The following is a 12,836-nucleotide window of genomic DNA, read 5'->3' on the forward strand; positions in this document are numbered from 1 at the left end:
TTCACCTGCGTAAGGACGTGCAGCTGAGCCGCCATTCCTCCCGAGTCAGGTCTGACACTGAGGAGTGTGGTGAACGGCGGCTGCTTCCACAGACCTGCTCTCCAGCCCCGGGCCCAGCCGCCCTCTGCTCATGCTGGCAGGTCGCTGGGCCCGTGGGTGCGCCATCCCTCATCTCTAAAAGGAGGACTCCATGGGCGAATGCATATCTATCGGCTCTATGTACTGAGCACTTTAAAGTGTGCCTGTGAGGATTTGTTGAATCTCAGATTTCACACTGAAACGAAAATTAGTTTTTTGGGTTGTTTTTTTTGTCCTGGGGGTGGGGGTCAGCCTGTCCTTCATGTGAAGAGCACTTGGGGCTGGTGGACCAGGGACAGTGCCATCAGCCTCACCCGGTCTCTGGTCTTGTTTCTGTTCAGGTGGCCCGGCTCATGGAGATGGGATTTTCCAGAGGCGATGCTTTGGAAGCCCTGAGAGCTTCGAATAATGACCTTAATGTGGCCACCAACTTCCTGCTGCAGCACTGACCATCCCCGCGGACAACGCTGGGACTGGCCGAGCCGCTGACCACAGCGGGCACCATCCCTGCTCCCGTGTCAGCCAGAGGCTCCTGCGTCCAGTGATGTTCTGAGTATCTTCTCCGGCGAAGGGCGGGTCCCGCTGCTCCCTCCCTAATTCAAGGTCGTTACTGTTCGGGTATGGAAAATCAGTTTCAGTACTCTAAAGTAAGTTTGCCATTAAATTAGCATGTATTTTCTGTCTTTACTTTTTTATTGGGTGTTTTCCTTAGTTTGGAGAATCATCACTCATTCCTAATGTGTTTAAAATGCATTAAAATTGCAGCTGTCTGCAAGCAGTTGAATAGCACTCCAGATGGGAAATTACTGCTATTGTAATATTATCCTTTTTCTTATAAGGTATCATCCTACGTTATATCTCATCATAAATGCTGTAAAAGGAGAAAGGGGAATGCTATTCAGAAAGGACATGTCAGGTTATCCCTTAGGGACTTTTTTCATCGCTGTTTTTTTCCCCTCAAATTTGTTTTCAAGCCCTAGTGGCTATTCATTGGCCACACTTCCTAGAGGTAGCTGTCTGCTGCCCACAGTATTGGCCAGGCCTAGGTGATGAGGGAGACACGGAGAACTAACTCCTACCCTGGCCCAGCCCTTTCCTGTCCAGGGAATTTTTCCCAACTCCTTCTCCCCACCTCCTGATAATCAGTTGTTGACTCTAGGTTCTGGAATACTCCATGACACTTACCTGGAGTGAACTTTGCTTAGAGTATCCACAGTTATCCACCCAGGTTAGGGGGGAGTGGGTCAGAGAGGAAACAGAACGGTGGGCAGGCTGGGCCAATAGGGCAGGCGCTCCTGTCCCAGGGCAGACTGGGACCTGGGCTCCAGGCAGTCACCTGAGGGGTATGTCATCGCTGTGGAGATGGTGGGAGGCCGGAGGGGGCGAGGCTGAAGAGACCTAACACAAGTGGCTCAAGGTTTAAGGAAATTGTACGATTGTGTTCTGCAAAATGAGCAGAAATGTATCAAATTGATGTAAATTTGGACATGTATGATACTTACAATAAAGTTTTTAATGTGCATTACTTTGGGGTATTTTTTATTAGACCTACCTAAATAAAACTTTGTTCTAGGCTATACTACATGCCACCTCACTCCCCTAAAAAAATTGCCCGACTGCTCATCTTTCTTCAGAAGGTCTGGGTGCTGCTCTGCAGTGAGAAGCCCTTTGTTCCTGCCGGTAGGACTGCCTGAGAGGCCCGTGCTTGGGCCTGTCGGGGCGTCGGCTGCTCGGAGGGGGCTGAGGTGACGGAGCCCCACGCGTCCCAGGCACAGGCTGCAGGGACAGTCGGCAGGAGTGGGGTGTCCTCCCCTGCACGCCCTGACCGAGGGCAGGAACTGGACAGCCTGAGGGTGTGCGACGTGTGCTCCTGTGGCCTGTGAGGCGTTTCCCGGGCGGACGGTCTCAGGGAAGAACAAGCACACGCAGAAACGTGCTGCCTCTGGGTTCCTTCTCGCCTCGAGCAGCACCCAGCACGGCACAGCCAAAACAGTGCAAAATGCTCGCTGACCGCGCGCCTCTGCTGCTCCCCCAGAGGAAGGGCGCGCAGAGAGCCCACTGCAGGGAGCACAGAGTGAGCCCTGCATTGAAAGGACTGCTTTCTGGGCAGGATTCCCTCCTCAGCGTGGTTACCTTTCAGAGATCCTCATCCTGCCAAGGAGCCTTGGTGAGCCTCCACTTCATTCAGCCTCTGACGTAGAGAATAGGAGCGGAGGTCAGCAGGGCGCGGCCACAGGGCATGCCCCCGGCAGTGGCAGGGCACCCTCAGGTGCTCCTTGGTGTCTTTCAGCCTCCTGTTCAGTTCCCTACAGCTGCCAGATCCCACCTTCCAGTGGGGAGCCCTGCTTTCCTTCATTCTCCCCCTTCATCGGTCACACCCTCTAAAACAGCGGCCGCCAACCTTTCGGACCTCAGACACTCCGTGGTCCACAGACCACCAGTTAGCACCGCTGCTCTAGAACATCCTTATTGCCCCCCACACACTCGCCATGTGTCCGGCGTCTCACTCCCGGGCATGTTTCTTTGCCTTACTGGAGTTCCCAGCCCTGGTCCAATTTTTTTTTGTTTTTTTTGTTAATCCTCATCTGAGGATATTTTTCCATTGATTTTCTTTTAGAGAGAGTGGAAGGGAGGGAGGGAAGGCGGAGAGAGAGAGAGAAACATCGATGTGAGAGAGAGACATCGATTGGTCACCTCCTGCACACACCCTTACTGGGGCTGGGGATCAAACCCAAAACCCAGGTATGTGCCCTTGACTGGGAATCGAACCCGCAACCCTTTAGTCTGCAGGCTGGTGCTCTAACCATTGAGCACACCAGCCAGGGCCTGATCCGCTCTTGCCTCCTGCAGATTTTGAGGCACACTGCAGCCACCCACTGCAGGCGTGTGAATGCCCAAGAACACCCACACCTCTTGTCAAGACACCCAGAAACCTTTCGGGCTGACAGGACCCCTAAAGGAGGCCTTTGCATTCCACGCCTAGTGACGCATGCCGGAGGGGAGCCTCGCGAGCCATTTCGTCCGGTTTCCTAAGGTCTGGAAAAGATTATTTAGGCTTTTGATTTTGTGCAAATGGTAACAGGTTGGGCCTAATTTTCAAGTGAGCAGATTCCAAATTGTGAAATCGAAGGAGGAAGAAGGAAAACATTGTCTATAGTGACACCCCGCCTCCCCAAATAAAGGAAAACCTGACTCTGAAGTCCTGAGTCATAACCTAGACTGAGTTTGGGGTTAGAAAGGAAAAAACTTTAGAGAAATGAACACAAAATTGTGAACACATTCCAGTGTCACGTAGAACGTTTTCTGAATCCCTGGGTTTATGTTCCGACAACAGTTGTTCTCAATAGAAATGAAAGTGTATAAACCCTAAACTTCAGTGTTTTCTTTTAATCGGGGAGCTTTCATGATATTTAATTTGTGAGAATCAGAAGGTTATTTTCTTCGAAGTCCCCTAGTCCCGTGGTCGGCAAACTGCGGCTTGTGAGCCACATGCGGCTCTTTGGCCCCTTGAGTGTGGCTCCTCCTAAGCCTTAGGAGTACCCTAATTAAGTTAATAATAATGTACCTACCTATATAGTTTAAGTTTAAAAATTTGGCTCTCAAAAGAAATTTCAACCGTTGTACTGTTGATATTTGGCTCTGTTGATATTTGACTAATGAGTTTGCCAACCACTGGGCTAGTCCACATAAAGGGATGGACCAAAAATGTCGAAACCAGCTTTCTGGCTCAGACTAAAACTTGAGTTCTGAAGCTGCAGTCTGTGTGTAGGAGCATTTGACAAAAGCATGTGAATACATGAGCCTGCTGGATATAGTAGTATCTGATGGAGAACCCCGGAGCTACATGCTGGGGCCTCTAGTAGAGCTGGGATTTCAGGCAAAGAGGTTTGTGTGGGGAAGGGGGTCCCAACTCCTGGCATCACTTGGTCTCTTCTGGCCCCCCTCCCCCCTTCAGAGAAGGGGAAGCGCAGGCCAGAAGCCCAGGTGGCTGACTTTTCTGTCTTAAGATTTCCATTACATTCCTTTTCAGAGTCAGTTTTTTTTAAAGAGCTACCATTTCTTTTTTTTAATATATTTTATTGATTTTTTTACCGAGAGGAAGAGAGAGGGATAGAGAGTCAGAAACATTGATGAGAGAGAAACATCGATCAGCCACCTCCTGCACACCTCCTACTGGAATGTGCCCGCAACTAAACTACATGCCCTTGACCAGAATCGAATCTGGGACCTTTCAGTCCGCAGGCCGACGCTCTATCCACTGAGCCAAACCGGTTAGGGCAGCGGTTCTCAACCTGTGGGTCGCGACCCCTTTGGCGGTCGAACGACCCTTTCACAGGGGTCGCCTAAGACCATCCTGCATATCAGATATTTACATGACGATTCATAACAGTAGCAACATTACAGTTATGAAGTAGCAACAAAAATAATTTTATGGTTGGGTCACAACATGAGGAACTGTATTTAAAGGGCCAGAAGGTTGAGAACCACTGGGTTAGGGCTTCAGAGTCAGTTTTGCTCTTCTGCTGTCCTGGCTGTTTTGTGCATGGAGTTTACCTTATAAGATAGCGTAATGATGTACAACAGCAGTACTGCATTGTATCTGAAAATGGCTCAGCCTAGCATATTATGCAGATGTTGTAACATGCTTATTTCTAACCTGTGACTGACCCCCGCCTCTCACTTGCTCAAAGCTGCCAGGGTCACAGAGGTCTGTAAACTCGGCAGAGTCTGCACCTCGGGGAGAGCAGGTGTCCCGGGCAAGTGTGGCGGCCTCAGCTGGCAGGGCCATGTGGTAGTTAAACCTGCACAGAGACGAATGTGATGTCAGCAGCTGCTGTTGCCTGAGGGGCCTGTTTAAATGGGGGGATGTGCACTCACTTTGTTTCACTAACTGAGTGAGTGAAGCACATCGTTGGAAAAGCCAGTCCGCTCCGCAAAGCAGCGGACCCTCTGCCTGAGATGTGAGCAGAATGGAGGGAAGGCCAAGTCCCACCCCCGCCCAGCCTTCTCCTTGCTGATGCGGTGAAAGGGACCATTTCAGAATATTTATGAAATCTCTAAGTTGAGAGCTCAAACCCACTCCAAAATGATAAACACAAGTATGGGGATATGATTGCTTTGGGGCAGAAGAAGGAAGTGAATAGGATGTGGGAGGGCATGGGCGTACTGAGTGTCTGATTTACTGCTGTTTTTAATATCTTACATAGATGCCATATGTACCCTTTTGTAGTACATAAATATTCAATAAAAAGTTTTGAAACCTTTCAAAGAAACCTCACCTCCCCTCTTAAGGGCTTGCAGGCATCTTCTGGAGGTTCAGACCAGAGTGCCCTTGTGCACCCCATGTTGGGAGCACCCCACGCCCCAGGCCAGCTGAACGTGACTGCAGCCCAGGGATGCTGGAACCAGGGTAGACGTGCCTCGGGGAACTTCTCACTCCCCTAGTTCCACAGGGAAGACACTTCTGGCGGAGCCCTGCTGGGGCTGCCAGAGAGCACTGCATTGCTTAGGATGTGCCATGGATGAGGCATTTTCTCGCCCAAAGAGCAGCAGACCTGGGCCACCCCTGGACTGTGCTGTCTTGCCTGGGTTTGTGATGTGTATGGGAATTAATCCACTTTTGTCCCCATGTCTGATGCTCCCAGCTCAGCCACGATGGGGGTCAAGAACCGCCTCAGGTAGGTGCAGGGTACAGATCGGCTGGGGCTGAGGGAGAGGCTGGTCCCTGGGGCTAGGGCCTGATGGGCAGGAGGCAGCATTTCAGAACCAGCCCCAGCCCTCCAGGGACCCTCCAGAACCGAGCTGAGTGATGCTCATGGTGAACCTGACCGGGTAAGCAGCAATTCGGCCAATGCCAGTGATTCCCTGCTGGCTGCCTCCGTACACCAGGCGGAATAACCATAGGCCCATGTGGGCAAGTGTTGCACCACCAACTCCACCCCTGTTTCCCTCATGTACCAGTCCCTGCAGCTGAAGAGAGAGTGAGTGAGTGGGTGAGGGAGGGAGTGAGTGGGTGAGTGAGTGGGTGAGTGAGTAGGTAGGTGAGTGGGTAAGGGAGGGAGTGGGTGGGTGAGGGAATGTGTGAGTGGGTGGGTGAGTGAGTGAATGGGTGGGTGGGTAGGTGCAGGAGTGGGTGAGGGAGTAGGTGAGTGGGTGGGTGGGTGAATGGGTGGGTGAGGGAGTAGGTGTGGGAGTGGGTGAGTACACAATACTAACAAAATCTGATCCCTGCCTCTGGGGAATGGCCATGATCTTTGACACAAATGGCACAGGCCTGAAGCCTCTTTTTCTGAGGTTGGGGACTGGTCATTAGTCAATTCATATTAAAAACTGGATAAAGAGCAGAATATATTTAGTAAATATATTGTTAACTGTATCAACTATATTAAATATTAATATATTATTAAATATATTAAATATTTGAAGTTAAAACATGACAGTGTAATTGATTCACCAATCTGCTGGTATCACTGTAGCCAAGGTCTTTTTAAAAAATCGTAGTTGTCCTGATTAGAATTTTGTGTCTTTCATCATCCACACCCTTATTATGAGCTCCAGTTTGGATTTCTTTATTAAGGTTAGCGGAGAACACATGCCATCCTGGATTTTTATGTTTTTCCTCAGTGTCCTGTAACCATGACACTCACGCCCATTTTAACAGCAGATTCGCTTTCGTTAGCAATTCACCTTTATTGAGCTTTTATTAAAACAACTCTTTCTTTTCAAATTGATGCTTTACTGGTCTACATAACAAACGGTTAAATTACTTCATCTGGACAACAATGGGCAGGGAAGCTTTGGGAACAAACACAGCTGTCTGTGGGTGAGCCCGCACTTCCTGGTGGGGACAGAAGGACTGGGCGGGCGGGGAGCCGCCAGCAGCTGCTTGCAGGCAGGCTGAGCGCTGGGGGCGACCTGGGACCCGTGGGTCCCCTGAACTGGCTGAGCAGAGCCCCTCATTGAAGTGCTGTCATAACTACAGTCGTCAGAACCGTGGCGTCTTTCGGTGTGGGAGACTGGCCAAGGAGGTCTCCCAAGGGCAGCGTGGAGAACGTGGTGGGGGCCTCTGCCTCTGACTTCGTCCACTCCCCAGAGAGCCCCCTAAACTCCCTGGGCGGCAACAAAGGAGTAACAGTGCTCCACTGGCTCTGGTCCCAGGATCTCAGGACAGTTCTTGGTTCTTGCTCAGGAACCAAGTCTCTTCTCCCAGCTCCCAGCACCCCTGCCTCACACAGTGAGTGTCCATGCCCTGCCCTGGTGGCTCAGTGGATTGGAGCGCTGTGCCAGACACCAAAAGGGTTGTGGGTTCAGTTCCCAGTCAGGGCACATACCTAGATTGTGGCTCCATCCGAAGTTGGAGTGCCTACGGCAGGCAACCAATCTGTTTCTCACATCCATGTTTCTCTCTGTCTCTCTCTTTCTCTCTTTCCCTTTCTCTCTTTAAAAAAAAAAAAAAAATCAATAAAACATCCTTGGGTGAGGATTTTTTAAAAAAGAAAGAACATGAATCCAGATGGACAGGACAGTTGACTGGGAGCCCCTGAGCCAGTATTCCTCATCTTGCTCTCCCCAGCTCTGACCTCCTTTCCTCCCCTTCTCTCTTATCTATCTATCTATCTATCTATCTATCTATCTATCTCTCTCTCTCTATCTATCTGTTTGTTTATTTTTAATTCTCACCTGGAGATATATTTTATATTGATTTTTAGAGAGAGTGAAAGGGAGGAGGAGAGACAGAGAGAAACATTGATGTGAGAGACACGCATCCATTGGTTACCTCCCGTATACGCGGAAGCCTGCAACCCAGGTACATTCCCTTGACTGGAATCAAACCCTTGGCCCCTCAGTCCGCGGGTCCAGGCTCTAGCCACTGAGCCAAACCGGCTAGGGCCTTCCCCGCCCTTTTCGGGTTTCTGCCTCCAACAGTGTGTGGCTACCCACACCTGCCACTGCTTTACTGGATGGGAGAGTGAACGCCAGCCAGAGGCAAAACAGGAGATGGAAGTTAGGCCACCCACGCTGAACACGAAAAGAAAGCCAGTAGAGATACAGGGCAGACAGTGCGGAAGCCCACCAACTCATGGAAAACCAGCTCCACTAACTGGCCTCACAGGAAGAAATCACAGCTCTCAGAGCGGGGGAGGGCGCCCGCAATCATCCTGACTAATGCTCTCCCTTCACACTCGAAGCCAGGTCTGGAACCACCAGTGACTCACCCCGGCCACTGGGCACCCCCAACCCCCTTCCCCACGCCCGCCCCCTCGGCCGCCCACGTGCAGTGAGGTCCCCACCTGGAGGGAGTCCCGTCGCCCCATTCTGCCGTGGGGGGCTGACTTTGTAAAACTGAGGCAAGAGGCAGCGCTCCCAGCCTCCCAGGAAGGTGCTTCCGGTCCTTGACCTCTTGCCGCCTTCCCTGTCCCCGCATTCACTCGAATTGGCTGGAATTGGCTGGATCCACAGCTCTGCCTGAGCAGGGGCCTCAGGGAGGCAATGGAAAGCACGATGCTTATCGCTGGTCTTCTAAGCCGAACTCTGTGAATATAAAAGGGGCATGTGGATGAACTAGAGATAAGATCAGCAGACTTCTGCAGAAGCACCTAACAGACCTAACGGGCAGTCTGGGGAAAATCCTCTTTAGGTCTTAAGATAAGCGGGGTAGCTGGGGGGGGGGGGGGGGGTCTGGGCATGAAGCTGCTCCCTGAATCTGTCCTCACCTTGACCCCGGGGGAAAGGCAGAGCAGAACTGTACTGAGTGCGCGGGGAGGAGGCAGGAATACACAGGCCCTGCGCTCCGCCTGCAGCCCCAGCCACCGCTCAGCCTTCCCATCCGTGTTCCCTGACCGAGGGCTCACTCCCCAGCATCCACCCCACGCTCAGTCCAGAGGCGCCTGAGAAAACAAGGGGGAGTGACGACATTCGCTCTATCTGGGTCATTCTCTCAGCGGTCATTCTCTCAGCGGGTTGTGGGAAGTGCGATGTTTCGAAGGAGAGAGCGGGATCCATTTATCTTGCCCCAGTGCGGGAGAGAGAGTAAGAATACCGTACTAGTTTGCTGAGGCCGCCATCACTCAGCCCCGTAGATGGGGGACTTACTCAGCAGAAGTGTATTTCCTCCCAGTTCTGGAGGCTGGTGTCTGAGGCCAGGATGTCAGCAGGGCTGGCTTCTTGCGAGGCTTCTCCTTGGCTTGCAGGGGGTGCCTTCTCTCTGTCTCCACATGGTCTTGCCTGTGTCCTTGTGTCCTAGAGTCCTCCTTTGACAGGGATACCAGCCCCACCCTAAGGACCTCGTTTTAAAGTCCCTCTACGGTCACATTCAGACCTACTCAGGTTAGGACCAGATGAACTTTGGGGAGACACAACTCATCCCCTAACAAATTCTGTGGGGATGGAATTAAGGAACTACTGCTGACAAAGTGACACACTACTCCACCATGGTGACGGTGCCGGGGCAGAAAGGGGGCCGGTGGCTAAGGCAGCCCCTGGGGAGGCAGCGAGTGTGAGACAACCTCCGTCTCTCTTAGCCTCCCGGTTTTAGGGGCAGCAGCCCTTCACGCTTATGGATTGAGCTGGTGAGTGTTTACTCGGACTAAACTTCTGCAACGTACCTACCTCAGCGCGTTACACCTCATGCGCAACCTGCCAGAGGGAACAGATGTATCAGGCATTAGCCACCCCCGCTGCCTGTGCCACTGCAGAGCTACTAACGGCGACAGAGCCTACGCGAGCCAGGGCTCCTTGGAATCAAAGTGTCTGAGCCCTGTTGGCGTTAGAAAGGTTTCAACCAGGAGGAAGCAGGGCACCTGGGCATGAGAGAGCCGCGTTGCCTACGTGCGATCTGACCCGTGCACCCCAGGCCGGGTCCCACAGAGGCCAGAGGAACTTCTCAGCCTCTGTCCCCTACCCAGTCTCTGGGTGAAGTGAGAAAGAAAACTGCAGAGAAAGCTGGACAGTGGTTAGCTTGTGGTGTGCAGCGATGCGGGAGAAGTGGTGATTCTCGATGGAAACGGGCTTTCTGAAGAAAGCCGAGAGCCGTAGGAACATTTGGGTATCTACGAACTTGACTTATGAAACTCTCTGTTCTTCCCCCTTCAAATGTCAAGTGATTAAGGTTCTTAGAAGTCATCATGAGACCCTCCACCCAATGGCAGAATCCCCTGGGATGCCTCTGTGGGTAGGGCACCCTTCGTCCACCCCCAGGGTGGGACTCAGGCCCTCAGTACAGAGTCCTGACCACAGGACTTCCCTGACCCTTGGACTTCCCTCTGGACAGGACTTCCCGCTGGACGGAGCCCCCACAGGGAGGGTGAGGACACCCTTTGGTGGTGTCTCCGTGGTGGCATGGGGTTATTTTGATAGGATCTGAAAAACAGACCGTGACATTTAAACTTTGTTTGTTGTTTTTTTAACCAACTAGTGTTTAAAGCCGACCCCTCTCACTCCCTCTTCCAAGCCTCGCCTTCCGGGGAAGCGGGGGACACATACCTAGATTGTGGCTCCATCCGAGGTTGGAGTGCCTACGGCAGGCAACTAATCTGTTTCTCACATCCATGTTTCTCTCTCCCTGTCTCTCTCTTTCTCTGTCTCCCTTCCTCTCTTAAAAAAAAAAAAAAATCAATAAAACATCCTTGGGTGAGGATTTTTAAAAAAAGAAAGAACATGAATCCAGATGGACAGGACAGTTGACTGGGAGCCCCTGAGCCAGTTTTCCTCATCTTGCTCTCCACGGCTCAGACCTCCTCACCTTCCGGTGGGGGGGGGGGGGGTCTGAGGCAGGGTGGGGGCTAGGGCTGGGGAGGTCCGGGATGGGATGAGGCTCCAAGAAGAGTGTCTGGAGGAGGGGTGCTCAGAAACGGGTCGGTGTTATGGGTTGAATTTTGTCCTCCCAAAATGTAGGATGAAGTCATAACCCCCAGTACCTGCACATATGCCCTGGATTGGAAATAGGGTGTTTGCGGGTATAATGAAGTTTAATGAAGTTAAGATGAGGGCATTAGGGTGGACCTATCCAAGATGGCTGGCGTCCTTGTAGAAAGACAGAAGTGCCCTGTGGAGCAGACACAGGGAGAACGCCGATGAAGATGAAGGCAGAGCCGGGTGATGCACCCAGGAGCCAAGGAACTCCAAGGATTGTCACAAAGCCCCGGACAGACTCTGGGAGAGGCCTGGGGCAGACACCCCCTCCCACCCTCCCCCTCCCAGCCTCTGAGGGAGCCAGCCATGCTCACACTTTGATATTGGACTCTCAGCCTCTGGAACTGTGAGAGAGTAAGTTTTTTGTTGTTTTGAGCCACACAGTTTATGGTATTTCATCCCTGAAAGATCAGTTGGGAGCCGAAAACCAGGTATTACAGGCTTTATTAGGAAAAAGACCTGCCGGGCTGTCTCGCAAGGGGAGAGCAGCAACCCGTGCAGAGGTGAGCGCTCCTTTTGAGGGGAGGAATGGGAAGGAATGGGGGCTTAGGGTACTCGGCGTGCGCTGATTGGTGGCTTAATGTATGGCCCATATAAGGTACATGGTTAGGCACTCAGGTATTTCTGGGCTGCAGGTTATGTCATGTTTATCGTTACTCCGCCCACCAGTTGGGGGAAGGGAGGCTCTATCATTCCATGCTTTTGGTAATAGTAAAAAAAAAAAAATGAGAGTCCCGGCAAGGTCAGGGGGCGAAGGTTTGTCTTCCACAGCTGCTTCCTGCTGAGAGGGGGCGTCGTCAGAGGCATCTGCCCGGGGTCTCAAAGATTCCGGTGACATAGGTGTCTCTAGGTTCTGAATTCAAGGCCAGACAGATCTCTCCCACCTTCTGGTTGGCAAACGCCTGCATTCTGTTCTGCAAAAAACTAGTGAAACAGCGCATGAGACAGGGGCCAAAGAGCAAAAGTAAAAGAATAGATGCCAGTGGGCCTAATAATGGGAGGAGCCATAGGGCCAGTGAGCCAAAGATGGCATACCCCCCTTCTAGCCGGTAACATCGTCTTTGGTCAATCCGGTCCCAGAGGGATTTAATGTGACCTTTGACAATTCCTGATTCATTAACAAAGTAGCAGCATTCTTCCCCAAGAAAGACATAGGTACCCCCTTTTTCTGCTGTCAAGAGATCTAAAGCGCGCCGGTTATGTAGGGCTACCGCTGCTAAGGAGTCTACCTGCCTTTGAAGGGATTCAAGGGAATTGCTGATGATGGAGATATCCTCTGAAAATTCAGCAATTTGTGGTAGAAATGAACAGAGGAGGAAATGCCTCCTACGCCTGTCCCTACTGCAGTGAGGACTCCCGCACCCACTAAGAGGGGAACAAGGGCCGCCCTTTTGTGGTGAGGCCTGAGAAGACCAAGAGAGGATTCAAGTTCTCCCTCTGTTCTGATAGAAAGATTGGGGGTTAGGAAGACATAAAGGCAGAGCGAGTGTGACAGGTCCTGAGGGACACAGGTGTAGGCTGTAGTCTCACAGAGGAGAAAAATACCCGGTGGAGGGTAGGCTAAGGGAGGGGGTAAATTTATAGATTGTGCACAGTTAGGTATAGGAGTAATTGAGGTAGTGGTTTGAGAGGTATTTGCTAAACAGGTAGTGTTTTCCATATTAAAGAGAGAGATGTTGTATAGGGTGCATTGAGGCTTGGTATAGGTAAGAGTTAAGTTGGTGGTCCAATAGGTTGGTATTGGAGTAGCTATGATGAGTTTGAACCAGTGACAGACAAATCCAGCAGGATGTAGAGAAGGAGGGATTGATGTTAGAGAGTAGATGGGAGGTTGTGTTGATGAGGGT

This window comes from Myotis daubentonii, chromosome 2 (assembly GCF_963259705.1).
Source record: "Myotis daubentonii chromosome 2, mMyoDau2.1, whole genome shotgun sequence".
In the NCBI taxonomy this organism is placed as follows: domain Eukaryota; kingdom Metazoa; phylum Chordata; class Mammalia; order Chiroptera; family Vespertilionidae; genus Myotis; species Myotis daubentonii.